Source organism: Oryctolagus cuniculus, chromosome 16, assembly GCF_051225735.1.
Source record: "Oryctolagus cuniculus isolate XC-2025 breed Fujian yellow rabbit chromosome 16, ASM5122573v1, whole genome shotgun sequence".
NCBI lineage: Eukaryota > Metazoa > Chordata > Mammalia > Lagomorpha > Leporidae > Oryctolagus > Oryctolagus cuniculus.
The window spans coordinates 12,312,943-12,334,703 of NC_142882.1; the positions used below are offsets into that span (position 1 = coordinate 12,312,943).

General features: G+C 38.8%; 1 protein-coding gene across 1 annotated transcript in view; it reads left to right on the forward strand.

Annotated features, from left to right (window-relative positions):
• LOC100351466 (vomeronasal type-2 receptor 116-like) overlaps window positions 1-21,761 on the forward strand; it is a 42,643-nt gene that overhangs the window by 182 nt on the left and 20,700 nt on the right. The window lies entirely within an intron of this gene.

Sequence of the window (21,761 nt, forward strand, 5' to 3'; positions counted from 1 at the left end):
CTGAAGCTGTACAATAGGCATAATTGGAAAGAGAGAGAGCACTCAAATGAGAGGTGGGAGGTGCATGTGTACTCAGCAGTCCTTATTTATTCCTCAACATCCCTATCCCCAATGCTTCTTTTTGGTAGAAATTAGTTTTTGTGGACAGCATGTCATAGGTTCAAATGATGAGAAATTTTTTTCCATGAACCCTTCCACCAAATTGAGAATTTTCTTAACACAATCAAGATAGGTGTATGATGTAGTTCAAGGTTGGCTAGGGTATGGGCACTTTGGAACTCATCCCAAAGATTTGGCTGCAACTGTGTGGAAGCTAAACCTAGTTCTTCAATAACATAAGCAAAACATGGGTGGACAGGTCAGTATGATTTTGTGTAGGTCAAACAAAAAGTGGTAGGTTTATTTAAAATTCTATGTAAGTTCAACAAATGAAATCCAAGCTCAATTTTGGTTCAACAAATACAAACTGATCCATAGACTTTTCAGAATTCACAAGTTCTCCTTAAAGACATCTTGTGTTATCTGGTAGGCTCAAAGTTACAAAAATGTGCACATTCTATAAATTTAAGCCTATGTATACATACTGCTTATGTTATGTTCCATCTCTACCCTTGGACTACTTTATGAGACTGAGATTTTTCTTTGAAATTAAAGATCAGTGTGTGAACAAAAAAGAAAGCTTCTGAATCTCCACACGATATTGTAACTATTCATATTCTGAGCTAAACCTTATCTTCTGGGCTTATGATGCCTAATATAAGGCATATTAGGCATACATCTTTGAGACCCATTGACAAATTCACTGTAAATTATTCCAAGTTACTAACTGTAAATAAGAACACAGACTATTTCAAGAACTCTTACTAAAAGTTAAAAAAATGAATTAGATGGTGAAATAAACTCTCTGAGATTTTTCTTACATATGGTTATTTGCCTTTTTCCTAGACTTCAATCTCTTCAACTAATTTAATCTTTTTGTCCCATGAGTTAATAAATATAAGTTTGGGTTCAGATAATATAGTAGTAAAATCCAGAGAAATCCAGCTATAATTCAGGAAGAAAAGGCATCCTCAGTATCCAGTGATATTGCTTTCAAGAGGAGCATAAGTTTCCTCTGCAAATGTGCACATGCTACACAGTGATGTAGAGTCTTGTCAGTGTATACATTGTAGAAAAATGCTTCATCATGTGGCTAAGGTGTGGACCATGGCAGCAACGTGGGGCATGGTTGTGGATGAGGCCATCCCCATGCTGCACTGTCATTCTGAGCATAGAGAAGATGACATTTCACATGCACATTGCTTTAAGGAGAGTGACTTTTGCTCACAGAAGGAATGAAAATAGGCAAGATACCCAGAGGCTCTGTAGGCTTTGAAATTCCAAGTGAGGAATGCATTAACATTGGATGCAGCATCATCAGGACAGTGGACTTCCCTCATTTTATCTCCATGTCTCTGGGGAGCACAGCCCCCTCTCTCAGCAACCACTGTTGTATATTTACTCTGAGACTAATATAAATCTTTACTGCATTGATGTCTTACAACTTTGGGGTTCATGTGTTACCAATGCATGACCTGAGTTACCTTGAAAATAAAATCAATTACTAGCCCAGAATCCTCCAGAGCTATATTCTGTGTTTGGCAGTGATATGTGTGAAAGAATCTGGGATGGGTGTACTCATTATCAAAGGCTTTAAAACGCTTCAGTATTTTATCATCATTCTATATTATTTTTTGAAAGATTTTTATTTATTTATTTTAGAGATGGAGTTACAAACAGTGAGTGTGAAAGAATCTGGGATGGGTGTACTCATTAGCAAAGTCTTTAAATCACTTGAGTATTTTACCACCATTCTGTATCATTTTTTGAAAGTTTTTTATTTATTTATTTTAGAGATAGAATCACAAACAGTGAGAGGGAGAGACAGAGAGAAAGGTCTTCCATCCATTGGTTCACTCTCCAAATGGTCGCAAAGGCTGGAGCTGCAGCAATCTGAAGCCAGGAGCCAGGAGCCTCTTCTGGTCTCCCACACAGGTGCAGGGGCCCAAGGACTTGAGGCATCCTCCACTGCTTTCCCAGGCTGTAGCAGAGAGCTAGATTGGAAGAAGTGCAGCTGGGACTAGAACCAGCACCCATATGGGATGCTGGCATGGCAAGCAGAAGATCAACCCATTGCGCTGCAGTGCCGGCCTCATCATTCATATTAAAGAACATAATTACCTACTAGGGAGCTTTGTTTCTTCAGTATTTTCATTATTTTCAAAAAATTTTCTCTTGGAAGTCACTTCTTTTGGGGAGTGTCTTTTTAGTTGCTTTAAGTTTTATTTTTGTTATTTTGAAATTTTGTGGGTTTTTTTGGTTTTACATGTTTTTTAACTTTTATTTAATAGATATAAATTTCCAAAGTACAGCCTTTGGATTACAGTGGCTTTTTTCCCCCATAACCTCCCTCCCACCCACAACAATCCTATCTTCCACTCCCTCTCCCATTCCATTCACATCAAGATTCATTTTCAATTATCTTTATATACAGAAGATCGATTTAGTATATATTAAAGATTTCATCAGTTTGTACCCACACAGAAACACAAAGGGTAAAATACTTGCCTAAAACATGAATAAATAAAAACTAAAAGTTTTTACTAAAATAAACATATATATTCACTGCATTTTCCTCAAAACCATTTGAAATATCCTGTGCACTCAAAAGAGCTGGAGGTACATGCCTAAACATATATTTTTACAAGAATACTCAGGGCAATCTGTTCATAACACTGGAAGTGTGGAAACAACACAAATCATCACCTGTAAATGATTGAATAAGTTGAATATGGCAGATCCATAAGATTGAATGTTCAACAGCTATAAAAATAATGAAGGATATCTGCTATAATTTGGATAAATTAAAAATGGAATGCCATGTGAAAGAAGCTAGATCTAAGAGGTCTCATATTACCTCATTCCAATGCCAGGAACTGTCCAGAGTAGGTAAACACATAGCAACTAAAGAGATGAATGGTTGCATGAACCACGTTCATGCAAGTTTGCAAGAGGCTGCTTAGTGGACAAAGGCTTTGATTATGGGATGATGCAAAGGGCTTCAATCTACACAGACATGATAATTGCACAACCCTGTGAACATATGTTATAAAAAGTCGATGTAGAATTTGAATGTAAAAGTACTGTAATACCACATCCTTGTACATTACTTCAGTGGTTCCCACAGGGTATGTGAATTTCACCACAATAAAAGCATCATTTTCCCCTGGAATATGAACACTAACCAAAGGCAGAAAGAGAAAGCAGTCAAATGATGGAGGACACAATTACAGAATAATGCCTATATTCATGGAATCTACCGATAGTTGAGATAAAGATATGCTATCCAAATAACCAGAAAGTAATTATTGACTAAGATGTTTGTGAACAATACAGTGTCCAAAGTGAAGAATGCTCAAGGATTAGTTGACTTGTGTTTGGGAAATAAATTCCACTAAATTATAACAACAAAAGGATAAATTCAAGACCTTGAGGAAAGCAAGATAAAGCAGGTATAACTGAGACATGTTTTCAAATATGAATGCTTATAGCATCTAAATTGATGTACAAAAAGGAAATTAATTAGTGTGCATATTTTCAGGGATAACCCTACCATATAAAATGACATTGGTATTTATAAGTTGATGGTCTGCTGCGTTTCAGTTTAAAGAGTGATTCCTTTTACTTTATATGAAAATATTTGTGGACTGCATTGTGTTTTTTGTGAGGAAGAGAGAGAAACAGAGAAAGTGAGAGGTGGTTGAGAGACCAACCTTTCACTGCTTAACCTCTCAATGCCTGCAGTGGCTCAGCCTGGATTGAAGTCAGAGCCAGAAGCCAGAAAAAAAAAAAAATAACTGAGTTGTTACCACTCATTGGGTTTTTTTTTTTGGGGGGGGGACTGGGGTCAGGAGTCAGAACAAATTAATAACCCAGATAATATTATGGGGTACAAGGTCATCTTAATTGCAAGGCCAAATGCCTAACCAACAATGGCTTTTAGTTTTGCTTATTAGACAATGTTGAATGGCTACTTCCCTTTGGCTTTTGTTTACAAAGGTAGAAATGTGAAGACAGGCCTGAGAAAATTAATTTAGGATCTCCTAGACTTCTCTGATTCTTTAAAGCTTTGAAAGAATTTTTATCAGGTTTTATGAGAATAACATAGCATTTGGGGGCAAAGATGCAGCCCAGGAGCCCTGCACTGGAGGCCAAGATGGAGAAGACCTCCACGGCCACCATGACCTTCCCCTTGGTGCTGTGGTAGACAGGCAGGAAGGTCACCCAGACACTGCAGAACACCAGCATGCTGAACATCAGGAACTTGGCTTCATTGAATGTGTCAGGCAGATTCCTGACTAGGAAAGCCACAGTGAAGCTCGCCAGGGCCAAGGAACCCAGGTAGCCCAGGACACAGTAGAAGGCAGTGACTGAGCCCTTATTGCACACCAGGATGATGTGGCCAGGCTCAGAGTGTGCATCTGTGTCAATAAAGGGAGGAAAACTCCCCAACCAGATGCCACAGAGAGCCAGTTGGATCAAGGAGCAGATGGGAATGATGAAGTTCGAAGCTCCTATTACCAGCAATCGCCTCATTGTTCTTCCAGGTCTCAGAGCTTTGAAGGCCAGAATCACAGTGATGGTCTTGGCCAGCACAGTAGAAACAGCCACTGTGAACACAAGGCCAAATGCTATTTGCTGGAGGAGGCAGGTGGCTGTGTTGGGATGGCCAAGGAAGAGTAAGGAGCAGAGGAAGCACAGGAGGAGGGCGATGAGCAGGATGTAGCTGAGGGTCCTGTTATTGGCCTTGACGATGGGAGTGTCTCGGTGCTTCACAAAGACCCAGAGGACAGCAGCTGTGAGGACAGAGAAGCACAGAGCCACGCAGGTCAGAGCCATCCCCAGAAATTCCTCAAAGCCTAAGAAGGTCACCAGCTTGGGGAGGCAGTGGTTTCTCTCCAGGTTTGGGTACTCGTGATCTGCTCTGGGATGCACTGCTCTGCATCTGTGGGGAAAAGCAAGATCCACATTTCCATTTCACAATTTGCTCCTTTTTCCCTGTTCAGGAAAAGGGTCCCTTCTTCAATATCATGTTGAGTCCATCCTGCTCTGATGTATACCAAGAAACACTAAAGGATATTTCTGCACTCCTGACCCAGGGACAATGCTTGACTCCCATAGGAGAAACTGGTTCAAAGAAGCTCCTTTGCACGTGGGGCTCTGTGGTCTCATCCTGTCGCTCAGACTTTTTTTCAGTGTTTTAATTTCTATAAAATGGTGAATTTCCTGTAATTCATATGGGCTTGGATTCTTCCAAGCCCTCTTCTCTACAGTCCCCAATGTCTTTCTCAGGAGAAGCCTTTTGTTCACATGGGTTAGAATATTTTTCTGGGGTCATCAGTGTTAAGGTTTTTCTCACTTATCCTCAAATGGAGATGACCAATATAAATCATGTGTCATTCCTGGGACCGCCATACATTTTTCTCTACTCTAATTCCTACATGGACTTGTCTTGTCAGTATTTCCATATAACTACTGTGATACTGTGGTTGAATAGAAGAGAATTGTAGCTGTTTGTCTTTATGAGGGTATATGGTAGTAAGTGGTATTTTCATCATGTTACTGAAAGACAACTAGGCACTCTTGTTAACCTGAAAGCATGACTTGTTCACCAGTTTAGCTCCTGTGAACACCACATTGGACACCACATTGTCTCACTTGAAATAATGCACTTCTGCTGCTACAGCATGAGAGAAGTCATTAAGAACAGGCCAGTTGGTGAATATGTCTCTCTTTCAATCTAATGTCAAACAAAAATAGCGTCAGTGTTGTGGCACAGTGGGTAAATCCACCACCTGCAATGCCGGCATCTCTTATGGACATTGTTTTGTGTTCCAGTTGATCACTTCCCAATACAGGTCCCTGCTAATTGCCTAGAAAGAACAGCAGAAGATGGCTAAAGTAATTGGAACCCCCACACCTATGTGGCAGACCCAGATGTGGCTCCTGGCTCCTGGATTCTGCCTCATCCAGCCTGGGCCATTGTTTCCATCTGGGGCCTGAGCAATTGGATTGAATCTCTCTCTCTCTCTCTCTCTCTCTCTCTCTCTCTCTCATTCTCTGTATCTCTGATTTTTAAATTAAATAAATCTTTTTTAAAAAAGCAAGAAAATATTATTAGTATGGCTACACTTGCAGTATGAGTCCTACTCATTTATTATCCTTAGTGCTCATGCAAGAATACTCGCTTCAGGGACTGGAGTTGTGATGTAGTAGTTAAAGCCACTGCCTGCAATGATGGCATCTGAACAGGTGCTTATTCATGTCCTGGCTGATCCACATCCAAACCATCTCCATGCCAATGTGCCTAGGAAACCAACAGAGAAAGGCTCAAATGTGGGTCCTGTGCAAGACCTGGAAGAAGCTCCTGGTTTCTGGCCTTCGCCTGGCCCGGAACTTGCCATTGCAGCTACCTGGAGAGTGAATCTACCTGATGGAAGATTTTCTCTGCATCTTCTCTCCCTCTCTATTATGCTCTCCCTCTATCTGTAATGCTGATATTCAGACAAATAAATAAAGATATTTTGTAAAAAAAATGAAATATAAATATTTGCAAAAATTTAGAGGAATTCTCTCTTTCAATTCTTTTCAATGTGTTCCCTTTACTTTTCATAGAATGTAGGTGCTTTCAGCACCTGTCTCAAAGATACCCCAGGAACACATAGGCAAGTGTACATTGTACAATGGGTCAATACATGATACTTTAGTTTTCTTTCTTTCACTAACTTACTGCATGTTGAGTATTTTCACAGAAACTTGAAGTCATTTTTCTGTTATCTTTTTTTTGACAGGCAGAATTAGACAGTGAGAGAGAGACAGAGAGAAAGGTCTTCCTTTATCCATTGGTTCACTCCCCAAGTGGCCACTGTGGCTGGCGTGCTGCGTCCATCTAAAGACAGGAGCCAGGTGCTTCTCCTGGTCTCCCATGCAGTTGCAGGGCCCAAGGACCCGGGCCATCCTCCACTGCCTCCCCGGGCCATAGCAGAGAGCTGGACTAGAAGAGGAGTGACCGGGACAGAATCCGGCGCCCCAACCAGGACTAGAACCTGGTGTGCTGGTGTTGCAGGTGGAGGAATAGCCTAGTGAGCCACAGTGCCAGCCTGTTATCTTCTTTATACTGGAAACTATATATAGCTTGTTTGAAGATACTGAAATAAAAATATTTGTAAAGCTCAGATTATGTGAATTAAAACATCCTTTTGGAAGAATTCAAATTATTATAAAGATATTTATTCTACATTGAACAGTGGAACTATTTACCAATGAGACTTAGTACATTTTTACATTTCTCAAAACAATTGGCTTTGATATTTTATTTGATACCTAACATTGCTTAAATATTTGCATTTTGCAAATTGTTTTGGAGTTAGCAAGTGGCATCATTTTTAGGATGCTGTGTCTCTATATTTCACCTTGTTTTTTCTCTTCTTCTAGCATATACATAAAAGACAAGCGGTGGCATTCATTATGTGTAGTGAACAGGATGCACAATGTGAAGGATGTAGCACAGAAAGTCATATAATACTCCCATCACAATTCATATGAAGCAGCTCCCTTCTCGTCAGTTATGTATAAAAAAGTTTTGATTTTAAGCCTTCTAGATATCCAAATGGAGCATTAGGAAACACAAATATTGTATTTCTTGTTTAGACCTTAGATCAAAAGATTGAGAAGGTCTCATCCTGCACTGGATGGGAAAGAAGGACACCAGATAGAATCAGTGTCAGAGCTGAGCTTGAGAGTTTGAGCACCGCCAGACAACAGCTTATACATAATGAGATGGTGATAGTGAGCATACAACAAGGGTATGGAAAGAGTGAGTGGAGGTGTGCACCAGACAATAGGGCACTCTGATCCCATTGCAAATATTCTTGGTTTCCTTTTTATCAAGAAATAGTTCATAGGCTGGAGTTCTCACAGGTAAGTCAAATGTTTTCTACCTGTGTGATTGGAAATGTCTCTCTCTGGACAAACAACACAAGTATAGCAGCAGGTATATTTTCCTTCCTGTGAATTTTCCTGAATCCTGGACCACACCTCTGGCTACACAAAGACTGAGGCGTCTGTAAGGGAAGGAGAAGTGATGGTCATTGCTATGCACGACATTAGGCACTGTGATACGATGTCACTATTTGCCTCTTCATCCCAAGGTCATCACTATAATCTCAACAGTCTGTGTCTTGTCAATTTTATCCAAACATCAAATTCAAGTTTCTATGATGCTTATTTAAAGTTTGACAACAGCCTATCAAATATTGTGAGGGCACCTGATGGGTTTAATATTGATCATCATCAGATCTATGCTTCTGGACATTTGTCTCTTTATGGAATTGCTTTCTCTGAAATCTTTTCAGTTCAGCTTTTTATGTGGTAAAATTATTCTCAGAATGTGTATGTCTGAGACTATTTTACACTCCTCTTTCCTTAATTGAGTAGAAGATTTTACATGACAGAAAAAATATTCCAAAAAAATGATGACTATGTACACTTCTGATTGTAACGACTCAGAAAAAGACAAGCCTATAAAGAAAAGATGAGCAAATATTATAAACTATGGATTGTGCATTGATCTACTTCTGGACTTCTAGACCCAGGGAGCAAATCAATTCCTGATACTACCATTGCATTTGCGGTATAACACAATAGTTATAAAAATTGCCCACAAAATTGTCTGGGGTATTTAAACAGCACAATGATGATAAAATTTTTGATCACAGCTGTGTGGCACTATTCAGAAGAAAAACTGAAGTAATTGGTAAACACAATAAAAAAGGAAAATGGGAATGGTTTCTTCAAATAGTCAACTCATAATTTACTTGTGTTCATACTGCATCAAACATAATTACGACTCGCACCAAAAGATTAAAATATCACCATGCTTATAGATATATATCTAATACATGAAGTTTTTTCACCTTATATAAATAAAAAAGTTGAAATAAAATTTTAGAATTTGTGTAGATGTGTCTTTAGTAATTTTATGTCTACATATTGATCTCTATCTCTATTCCTTAACATTGCTCTTTCTAGTCACTCAACCTCAGAATACATAAATATGCCCAAAGTAAAAACAACAATACTAGTACAAATGTGCACTTCTAATACACACTGGCTCATATATGTGTAAGCAACACCATATCTTCTAAGCCAAAATGTGAAATGAGAGTTGAAAGCTTATTTAAAATCGCACCATAATATCCTCTCAGATGCTACTCAGACGCTCTGTATGTATGCAATATTCCCATGGATCCACACCTCCGTGAACGCTACAGGCCATTTTATCATCTCTTCATTGAGGACCAAATCATGGCCATATGCACTCTCAGAGGAAAACTCCCAGATTTTGATCAGCAACTGAAATCCAGCAGGAAAATTCACAATGTTGTGGATATCATAGTGTGCCATACGGTGTCTCATTTCATGGAAGGAAACGTCCTCCCCAGCACTGTTGGTAAATTGGATTTTCCTCAGAAGTGGATGAAGCTGGAAGGGAGACACAATTGGAAAGAGGGAGAACATTCAGATTAGAGGTGGGAGGTGCAAATTAGAAATCCTGCTTTTCCCTCCTCTCTATCCTTGGAAAGTCTATTTGGTGTAGGCTGACGTTTTTTCTGAATGAACATCATATCATGGGTTCAAGTGTGGGGAATTCTGCCTCTCTGCTATTAAAATGATGGAGAGCATATGAATCCAAACAGAAAAATCACGGAATGTGTCCCACAGGGTGGCTGACCATGAATGATTAGTCAGAGGTTTAGGAAAGCTCATCTTAGTTCTTCCACATGAGAACAACGTGGCTTCATATGTGAAATATCTTGATTGTTGTGATGGTTCCACATGGTAGTACATTCATGTGCACTTTTAAAAGTTTAACCCATCCCCCAAAAAAGAATGAAATCCTCTCTGTGGCAAAACAATAGATTCAGCTGGATACCATTATGCATAGTGAAATATACCCATTGCATAAGGAAAATATCATATAAGATTTTTGGTGATATGTACTGCATAATATAGAATGGAAGAAAAACCCATAATGTATAAAAGTAAAACTGGCATCACAGGAATTGATTTGTTTTTATGGCCCTAGCTTAAATTCCTGCGGAGCAGTGGTCTTTCTACATTTCACTTGTGGAACATTATGATTTGTGGGGTATTAAACCTAAAATTTAAAGCAAATTCAAATGATGTTATTGCAAAAATTAAAAGGAAAATGGAAAGGAAGCATGGGAGATTGAGAAAGCAAAGGAAGAAAGGATGGTTATCTTCTTAGAATTCTATCAATGGAACACATGAAATCTGTTCTTTTATAGCAATAATTTTTTTTTTAATTTAACAAAATTTTGGCTGACCTTGTGGTGCAGCAGGTGAAGCCACTTTCCACAGTTCCCTGCATCACTGTGAGTACTGGTTCAAATCTCAGCTGCTCTACTGCCAATTCAACTTTCAGCTAATGTGCCTGGGAAAGCAGCAGATGAGGGTCCCAGTGCTTGGGCCCCTGCAGTCACACTGGAGACATCATTGAAGCTCCTGCATCCTGACTTGGCCTGCCCTAGTCCAGGTCTTTGCAGCCATTGGTGAGTGAATCGGCAGATACAAGACCTGTCTCTCTCTCTGACTCTTTCTCACACAGTAACTCTGATTTTCAAATAATGTTTTTAAAGTTTAACAAAATAGAATGAAATATCAGTTGAATTCAATTAAATGAATTATATCCAAGCACAATTTTCCTTAGTACACATTTTCCCAAATCTGCTTGTACATCTCTGGCTGCCCCTGGTAGTTCTAAACTTATAAAGTTGTGAAGTTGTGTATATGTAGTTTATTTGTGTAAAATTTTCACCTCGGGGAGAGCGACAATATGGTGGAATAGGAAGGGAGCACACTGATAGTCCGGGAAGAGACAGTTTAATAAAAGTGGAGATACTGCACATTCAAGGAAGAGTAGGGGAAGAAACAGCAGAGGAAACTCTTCTGGAACTAGTGATTCATGGTTGGCCTGCATGGAGGGCATGGGAGCCCATGGCTCGGGACACCAGTGGCAAAATCAACGCACCAGCACTGGAACATGAGGTGAGCCAAACCTCAATAGCCCAAGAAACTGGTGGGAAAGTGGAAACAGGAGACTAGAGGGAATGAGGCTTGAAACCCTGTGGGGAAAAGTTCACCAGGCTAACTAGAAGAGAAAGGAAAAAAAAAAAGTGACTGGTACGGACACGAGTTTCTCTCTCTCCACTCATCTCTCAAAGAAGAGCAAGACAAAGAGCAGGTGCCATTTTGGACATACGTCATAAGTGGCTGGACCTCAGGACTGCACCCACCCCCAGCCAAGCAGAAAAACCTGACTCAGGCAGGGGGTGAAATAACAGGAGATTAGGACCTAGTGAATGTGTGGTGCTAATGAAATGAGACTGTGAAAAAAGAGATGGTAGAGGAGAGAACTCATGGAATTGACGTGAGTACTCTCCAGAGACACTACAATTTGGTAACCTTGGCAACTCAATGGGAGGCTGCAGGAGAATTTGAGCCCACACTGAGGACAGAACTGATTCCCTGTGTGGCCCTTGGGAAAGAGCTTCTGATCTCTGGCTCCTGTGGATATATCATTCACCTGCCAACTACCTTCAATTCCGCTCAGCTCTGTGGAATTACTTCTCTCTGTATCAAAGAAAGAAAGAGAGAGAGAGAGAGAGAGAGAGAGAGAGAGAGATTTACCATGCCTAACTTGGGAATGTCACCTTTGGCACAACCTTATCCCTGAGGAACCAAACAGAGCTCTCAGGCCACACCCATCTCAAGCATCTAAGGCTCCATCAAAAGCAGACAGTCCACTTAATACAGTCATAGTATAACAAGAAAAAAACACCACAGCGAGGGAAGAATCCAAAGAATATCTTCACAATTCCAAGCAACAAATGCAGACACTGAGGAAACAAGAAAAAGGAGGAAATTATGTCACACCCAAATGAACAAGACACCCCAAACCAAGATTATGAAGATGATGAGATGGAAGAAATGCAAGATATGGATTTCAAAAAACTTATGATAAGAACAATTAGAAGTTTTCAAAAACAAATGCTTGAGCTACAGAAATCCTTACTGGACAGGATAGAAAATCTCCTTCAAGAAAATGAAATTTTAAGGAGGAATCAAAATGAAACACAGAAACTTGTAGAATAGGAAAGTGTGATAGTGAGGAGAAATCAAAATGAAATGAAGAACTCAATAGATCAAATGACAAACACATTAGAGAGCCTTAAAAACAGACTCAGTGAAACAGAAGAGAGAATATTGGACTTAGAAGAAAGAGCACAGGAAAGTTTACAGTCAAACCAAAGAAAAGAAAAGGAAATTAGAAATCTAAAAAATATTGTGGGGAATCTACAGGATACTATTAAAAACCCCAACATTCTGGTTCTAGGAGTTCCTGAAGGCATGGAGAGAGAGAAAGGATTAGAAGGCCTTTTTAGTGAGATACTAGCAGAAAACTTCCCGGGCTTGGAGAAGGACAGAGACATCCTAGTACAGGAAGCTAATAGAACCCCTAGTAAACATGACCAAAAGAGATCCTCACCATGACACGTTGTAATCAAACTCACTGCAGTGAAACATAAAGAAAAGATCCTAAAATGTGCAAGAGAGAAACGTCAGATTACTCTCAGAGGATCTCCAATTAGCCTCACAGCAGACTTCTCATCAGAAACCCTACAGGCTAGAAGGGAATGGCGAGACATAGCACAGGTACTAAGAGAGAAAAATTGCCATCCCAGATTATTATATCCTGCAAAGCTCTCATTTGTGAATGAAGGTGAAATAAAGACCTTTCATAGCAAACAGAAATTGAAAGAATTTGTCGCCACTCGTCCAGCCCTGCAAAAGATGCTTAAAGATGTGTTGCACACAGAAACACAGAAACACGGTCATCAATATGAAAGAAGGTAAAGGAAGGAAACCTCACAGCAAAAGATCACAGGGAATTCAAAGCGTATGTTAGAAAATATCTTTGGGAAAATGGCAGGGAAGTTACTATTTATCAGTAGTTTCATTGAATGTTAATGGCCTGAACTGTCCAGTTAAAAGACACGAATTGGCTGAATGGATTAAGGTACAAAACTCATCTATTTGCTGCTTACAAGAAACACATCTTTCCAACAAATATGCATGCACACTGAAAGTGAAAGGCTGGAAAAAGATATACCATGCCAACAGAAATGAAAAAAGAGCGGGCATAACCATCTTAATATTAGGCAAAATAAACTTTAACACAAAAACTGTTAAGAGAGACAAGGAGGGACACTATATAATGATTAAGGGATCAATTCAACGGGAAGATATAATGATTATCAATGTATATGCACCTAATTACAGGGCACTGGTTTATTTAAAAGATTTGTTAAGGGAGTTAAAGGGAGACTTAGACCCCAATACAATAGTACTGGGGGACTTCAATACTCCACTCTCAGAAATAGACAGATCAACAGGAAAGAAGATCAACAAGGAGACAGTAGATTTAAATGCCACTATAGCCCAAATGGATCTAACAGATATCTACAGTACTTTTCATCCTACACAGAAAGCATTTACATTCTTCTCAGCAGTTCATGGAACCTCCTCTAGGATTGACCATATACTAGGACATAAAGCAAGTCTCAGCAAATTCAAAAGAATTAGAATCATACCATGCAGCTTCTCAGACCATAAAGGAATGAAGTTGGAAATTAGCCACTCAGGAATCCCTAGAGCATACACAAACACATGGAGATTGAACAGCATGTTACTGAATAAACAATGGGTCACAGGAGAAATCAAAAGAGAATTCAAAAACTTTCTGGAAGCAAATGATGATAACAACACAACATACCAAAACTTTTGGGATACAGCAAAAGCAGTGTTAAGAGGAAAGTTTATAGCAATGGGTGCCTACATCAAGAAATTGGAAAGGCACCAAATAAATGAGCTTTCAATGCATCTCAAGGATCTAGAAAACCTACAGCAAACCACACCCAAATCTAGTAGGAGAAAAGAAATAATTAAAATCAGAGAAGAAATCAACAGGATTGAATCCAAAAAAATTACACAAAATCAGCCAAAGAAGCAGCTGGTTTTTTTTAAAAAATAAACAAAATTGACACCCCATTGGCCCAACTAACTAAAAAAAGAAAAGACCCAAATCAATAAAATCACAGATGAAAAAGGAAATATAACAACAAAACACCACAGAAATAAAAAGAATCATCAGAAATTACTGCAAGGACTTGTATGCCAGCAAACAGGGAAACCTATCAGAAATGGATAGATTCCTGGACACATGCAACATACCTAATATGAACAAGGAAGACATAGAAAACCTAAACAGACCCATAACTGAGACAGAAATTGATACAATAATAAGGGCCCTCCTATCTAAGCAAAGCCCAGGACCAGATGGATTCACAGCTGAATTCTACCAGATATTTAAATAAAAACTAATTCCAATTCTTCTCAAATTATTCAGAACAATCAAAAAACAGGGAATGCTCCCAAATTCTTTCTATGAAGCCTGCATCACCTTAATTCCTAAGCCGGAAAAAGATGCAGCATTGAAAGAATATTACAGATCAATATACTTGATGAACATACATGCAAAAATCTTCAATAAAATTCTGGCCAATAGAATGCAACAACACATCAGAAAGATCATACACACAGACCAAGTGGGATTTATCCCTGGTATTCAGGGATGGTTCAATGTTCGCAAAACAATCAATGTGATATACCACATTAACAGACTGCAGAAGAAAAACCATATGATTATCTCAATTGATGCAAAGAAAGCATTCGATAAAATTCAACACCCTTTCAAGCTGGAAACTCTAAGCAAATTGGGTACAGAAAGAACATTCCTCAATATAATCAAAGCAATTTATGAAAGATATTCTTCTCAGATCTTGAAAAAATGATGCTGAAATTCATATGGAGACACAGGAGACCTCGAATAGCTAAAGCAATCTTGTACAACAAAAACAAAGCCAGAGGCATCACAATACCAGATTTCAAAACATTCTACAGGGCGGTTGTTATCAAAACAGCATGGTACTGGTACAGAAACACATGGATAGACCAATGGAACAGAATTGAAACACCAGAAACCAATCCAAACATCCACAGCCAACTTATATTTGATCAAGGATCTAAAACCAATCCCAGGAGTAAGGACAGTCTATTCAATAAATGGTGTTGGGAAAACTGGATTTCCACATGCAGAAGCATGAAGCAAGACCCCTACCTTTCACCTTACACAAAAATCCACTCAACATGGATTAAAGACTTAAATCTATGACCTGACACCATCAAATTATTTGAGAGCATTGGAAAAACCCTGCAAGATATAGGTACCAGCAAAGACTTCTTGGAAAGCACCACAGAAGCAAAGGCAGTCAAAGACAAAATTAACATTTGAGATTGAATCAAATTGAGAATTTTCTGTACTTCAAAAGAAACAGTCAGGAAACCGAAGAGGCAACAGACAGAATGGGAAAAAATATTTGCAAACTATGCAACAGATAAAGGGTTGATAACCAGAATCTACAAAGAAATCAAGAAACTCCACAAAAACAAAACAAACAACCCACTTAAGAGATGGGCCAAGGACCTCAATAGACATTTTTCAAAAGAGGAAATCCAAATGGCCAACAGGCACATGAAAAAATGTTCCAGATCACTAGCAATCAGGGAAATGCAAATCAAAACCACAATGAGGTTTCACCTCACCCCGGTTAGAATGGCTCACATTCAGAAATCTAGCAACAATAGATGCTGGAGAGGATGTGGGGAAAAAGGGACACTAACCCACTGTTGGTGGGAATGCAAACTGGTCAAGCCACTATGGAAGTCAGTCTGGAGATTCCTCACCAACCTGAAGATAACCCTACCGTTCGACCCAGCCATCCCACTCCTTGGAATTTACCCAAAGGAAATTAAATTGGCAAACAAAAAAGCTGCCTGCACCTTGATGTTTATTGCAGCTCAATTCACAATAGCTAAGACCTGGAATCCACCCAAATGCCCATCAACAGTAGACTGGATAAAGAAATTATGGGATAACTACTCTATAGAATACTATACAGCAGTAATAAAATGAAACTAAGTCATTTGCAACAAAATGGAGGAATCTGGAAAACATCATGCTGAGTGAAATAAACCAGTCCCAATGGGACAAATATCATATGCTCTCCCTGAGCGTCGATAATTAAGTGACCACCAAAGGGGAAACCTGTTGAAGTGAAATGGACACTCTGAGAAAGAGTGACTTGATCAGCCCTTGTCCTGACTGTTGATGTACAATGTAATACTTTATCCTTTTTAGTATTTTTTTTTGTTCTAGTACTATTCGTTGAACTCTTAATCAACACTCAGTTATTCTTAGGTGTTTAAATTTAACTTCAAAGTGATCCCTGTTAAATATAATAGTGGGAATAAGAGAGGGAGGAGATGTACAATTTGGGACATACTCAATCGGACTTTCCCCAAATGGTGGAATTAGAAACGTGCCAGGGGATCCCAATACAATCCCATCAAGGTGGTATGTACCAATGCCATCTCTCTAGTCCAAGTGATCAATTTCAGTTCACAATTGATCACACTGATAGGTCTAAGAGTCAAAGGGATCACACAAACAAGACTAGTGTCTGCTAATACTAACTGATAGAATCAAAAAGGTAGAGAACGATCCATCATGGGAAGCGCAATACACAGCAGACTCAAAAAATGGCAGATGTCCTAAACACCACAATGGCCTCAGAATCAGCCCTTCAAGCAGTCGGATCTGGCTGAAGAGCCCAGGATAGTATTTTAGGCATGGAAATCCAAGACACCCTGCGGGGAAAAAAAAAAAAAGAAGACCTGACTGAATCTCTGTGAGTGAGATCCCAGTGGAAAGAACGGGGCCATCAAAGAAGGAGGTACCTTTCTCAGAAGGGAGGAGAGAACTTCCACTTTTACTATGACCCTGTCGGAATAAGATCGAAGTCGGCAAACTCAAAAGGCTTCCATAGCCATGGCAACTCATGACTAGAGCCTAGGGAGATTACTGACACCATAAACAAGAGTGTCAAATTGTTAAGTGAACAACAGGAGACACTGTGTACTTACTCCTCATGTGGGATCTGTCCTTAATGTGTTGCCCAATGTGAAGTAATGCTATAACTAGTACTGAAACAGTATTTTACACTTTGTGTTTCTGTGTGGGTGCAAACTGATGAAATCTTTACTTAATATATACTAAATCGATCTTCTGTATATAAGGATGATTGAAAATGAATCTTGATGTGAATGGAATTGGATAGGGAGCAGGAGATAGGAGGGGTGTGAGTGGGAGGGAAGTTATGTGGGGAAACCCATGGTAATCCATAAACTATATTTTGGAAATTTACATTTACTAAATAAAAGTTAAAAAAAGAAAATAAAAAAAATTCACCTCAGTAAAGTTTAACAAAAATTTACCATGGCTTTTATTTCTCTCTCTGCACTGATATGCTGGGATGGTTTAAATTTGCAAATCAATCAATGTGATACACCACATTTTCAAACTGCAGAAGAAAAACCATATGATTATCTCAATAGATGCAGAGAAAGCATTTGATAAAATACAACACCCTTTTATGATGAAAACTCTAAGCAAAATGGCTATGGAAGGAACATTCCTCAATACAATCAAAGCAATTTATGAAAAACACATGGCCAACATCCTATTGAATGGGGAAAAGTTGGAAGCATTTCCACTGAGATCTGGTACCAGACAGGGATGCCCACTCTCACCACTGCTATTCAATATAGTACTGAAAGTTGCAGCCAAAGCCATTAGGCAAGAAAAAGAAATTAAAGGGATACAAATTGGGAAGGAAGAACTCAAACTATCCCTCTTTGCAGATGATATGTTTCTTTATTTAGGGGATCCAAAGAACTCTATTAAGAGATTATTGGAACTCACAGAAGAGTTTGGCAAAGTAGCAGGATATAAATCAATGCACAAAAATGAACAGCCTTTGTATACACAAGCAATGCCACAGCTGAGAAAGAAATTCTAAGATCAATCCCATTCACAATAGCTACAAAACAAATCAAATACCTTGGAATAAACTTAACCAAGGATGTCAAAGATCTCTATGATGAGAATTACAAAACCTTAAAGAAGAAATAGAAGAGGATACCAAAAATATAAAAATCTTCCATGCTCATGGATTGGAAGAATCAATATCATCAAAATGTCCATTCTCCCAAAAGCAATTTATAGATTCAGTGCAATACCAATCAAAATACCAAAGACATTCTTCTCAGATCTGGAAAATTTGATGCTGAAATTCTTATGGAATCACAGGAGAAATTGAATAGCTAAAGCAATGTTGTACAACAAAAACAAAGCCAGAGGCATCACAATACCAGATTTCAAGACATACTACAGGGCAGTTGTTATCAAAACAGCATGGTACTGGTACAGAAACAGATGGATAGACAAATGGAACAGAATAGAAACACCAGAAATCAGTCAAAACTTCTACAGCCAACTTATATTTGATCAAGGAGCTAAACCAATTCCTGGAGCAAGGACAGTCTATTCAATAACTGGTGCTGGGAAAACTGCATTTCCACATGCAGAATCATGAAGCAAGACCCCTACCTTTCACCTTACACCTTACACCTTACACCTTACACAAAAATCCACTCAACATGGATTAAAGATCTGAATCTATGACCCAACACCATCAAATCATTAGAGAACATCAGAAAAACCCTGCAAGATATAGGCACAGGGAAAAACTTCTTGGAAAAATATTAGAGACACAGGCAGTCAAAGCCAGAATTAACAGTTGTGATAACATCAAATTGAGAAGTCTCTGTACTGCAAAAGAAACAGGAAAGTGAAAAGGCAACAACAGAATGGGAACAATATTTGAAAATTGTGCGACTGATAAAGTATTAATAACCAGAATCTACAAAGAGATAAAAAAATAACCTCCACAACAACAAAACAAAGAACCCACTTAAGAGAAGGACCAAGGACCTGAATAGACATTTTTCAAAGAAGAAATCCAAATGGACAACAGACACATGAAAAAATGTTCAAGATCACTAGCAATCAGGGAAATGCAAATCAAAACCACAATGAGGTTTCACCTCACCTCGGTTAGAATGGCTCACATACAGAAATCAACTAACAACAGATGCTGGTTAGGATGTGGGGAAAAAGGCACACTAATTCACTGTTACTGGGAATACAAACTGGGAAACTCACTATGAAAAACAATTTTCGAGATTGCTCACATACATGAATATAGCCCTACCACATGACCCAGCCATACCACTCCTTGGAATTTACCCAAAGGAAATTAAATTGGCAAACAAACAAGCTGTCTGCACATTAATGTTTATTGCAGCTCAATTCACAATAGCTAAGACCTGGAACCAACCCAAATGCCCATCAACAGGAGACTGGATAAGGAAATTATGGGACACATACTCCATAGAATACTATACAGCAGTAAAAAAGAAATGAAATCCGGTTATTTGCAACAAAATGGAGGAATCTGGAAAACATCATGCTGAGTGCAATAAGCCAGTCCCAAAGGGATAAATATCATATGTTCTCCCTGATCAGTGACAACTAACTGAGCACTTAAACGGAAACCTGTTGAAGTGAAATGGACACTCTGAGAAAGAGTGACTTGATCAGCCCTTGTCCTGAAAGTCGAGGAAGAACTTACTATTTTATTTATTTTAGAATTTTTTTCTACTTAATATCATTGGTTGAACTCTTTAATTAACACAAAATTGTTCTTAGGCATTTAAATTTATTCAAAAAGTGATCCCTGTTAAATATAAGTGAGGGAATAAGAGAAGGAGGAGATGTATAGTTTGGCACATGGTCACGTGGACTTACCCCTAATGGTAGAGCTAGAAACATGCCAGGGGATCCAATTCAATCCCATCAAGGTGACATGTACCAATGCCATCTCACTAGTCAAAGTGATCAGTTTCAGTTCATAATTAATCATAGTGATAGGTTTAAGTTTCAAGGGGATCAGATAAACAAGAGTAGTGTCTGCTCATAATAACTGATAGAATTAAAAAGGAGCATGTCCCAAATTATACATCTCTTCCCTCTCTTATTCCCGCTCTTATGTTTAACAGGGATCACATTTAAGTTAATTTTCAACACTTAAGAATAACTGTGTATTAATTACAGAATTAAACCAGTCATATTAAGTAGAACAGACAAAAAACTAATAAGAGGGATAATGTATTAAGTTGTTCAAACCTGACTTGCCCCAAATGGTAGAGTTAGAAACATACCAGGGGATTCCAATTCAATCCCATCAAGGTGGCATGTACCAATGCCATCTCACTAGTCCAAATGATCAATTTCAGTTCACAATTGATCATAATGAAAGGACTAAGAGTCAAAGGGAGCACATAAACAAGTCTAGTACCTGCTAACACTAACCGATAGAATAAATAAAGGGGAGAGTGATCCAACATGGGAAGTGAGATACTCAGCAGACTCATAGAATGGCAGATGTCCTAAATAGCACTCTGGCCTCAGAGGGCTTCCATAGCCTTGGAAACTCATGACTGGAGCATAAGCAGATTACTGATGCCATAGACAGGAGTGTCAATTGGTAAAGTCAACAACAGGAGTCACTGTGCACTTACTCCTCATGTAGGATCTCTGTCCTTAATGTGCTGTGCATTGAGGCTTAATGCTATAATTAGTACTCAAACAATATATTTCACTTTGTGTTTCTATGGGGGTGCAAACTGTTGAAATCTTTACTTAATGTATACTAAACTGATCCTCTGTAAAAAAAAAAAAAAAGAAATTATCAACTCCCAACTTGATTCTCATTGGGATTAAACATGACAATAGGTCTGATCTGATTTCATCATCATTAAAAAAAATCATCTATTATTTTGCACTTTATGTTTCTGTGTGGGAGCAAACTGTTGAAATCCTTACTTAATGTATACTAAGCTGATCTTCTGTATATTAAGATAATCGAAAATGAATCTTGATGAGAATGGAAGGGGAGAGGGAGTGGGAAAGGGGAGGGTTGTGGGTGGGAGGGACGGTATGGGGGGGAAGCCATTGTAATCCATAAGTCGTACTTTGGAAATTTATATTCATTAAATAAAAGTTAAAAAAAAAGAACATATCCACATGAAAAAAAAAGAATTAAAAAGGAGAGAATGATCCAATATGGGAAGTGGGATACAGAGCAGACTCATAGAATGGCAGATGTCTGAAACAGCACTCTGGCCTCAGAATCAGCCATTAAGGCATTCGGATCTGTCTGAAGAGCCCATGAGAGTATTTTGGGCATGGGAAGCCAAGACACCCTGAAAAAAAAAAGAACTAAATCAAAGATCTCTTTGAGTGAGATCCCAGTGGAAAGAACGGACCATCAAAGAAGGAGGTACCTTTCTCTGAAGGGAGGAGAGAACTTCCACTTTGATTATGGCCTTGTCTAAATAAGATTGGAATATGTGAACTCAAGAGGCTTCCATAGCCTTGGCAGCTCATGAGAAGGGCCTTGGGTGATTACTAACATCATAAATAAGAGTGTCAATTGTTAAATCAGCAACGGGAGTCACTGTGCATTTACTTCCCATGTAAGATCTCTGTCCTTCAG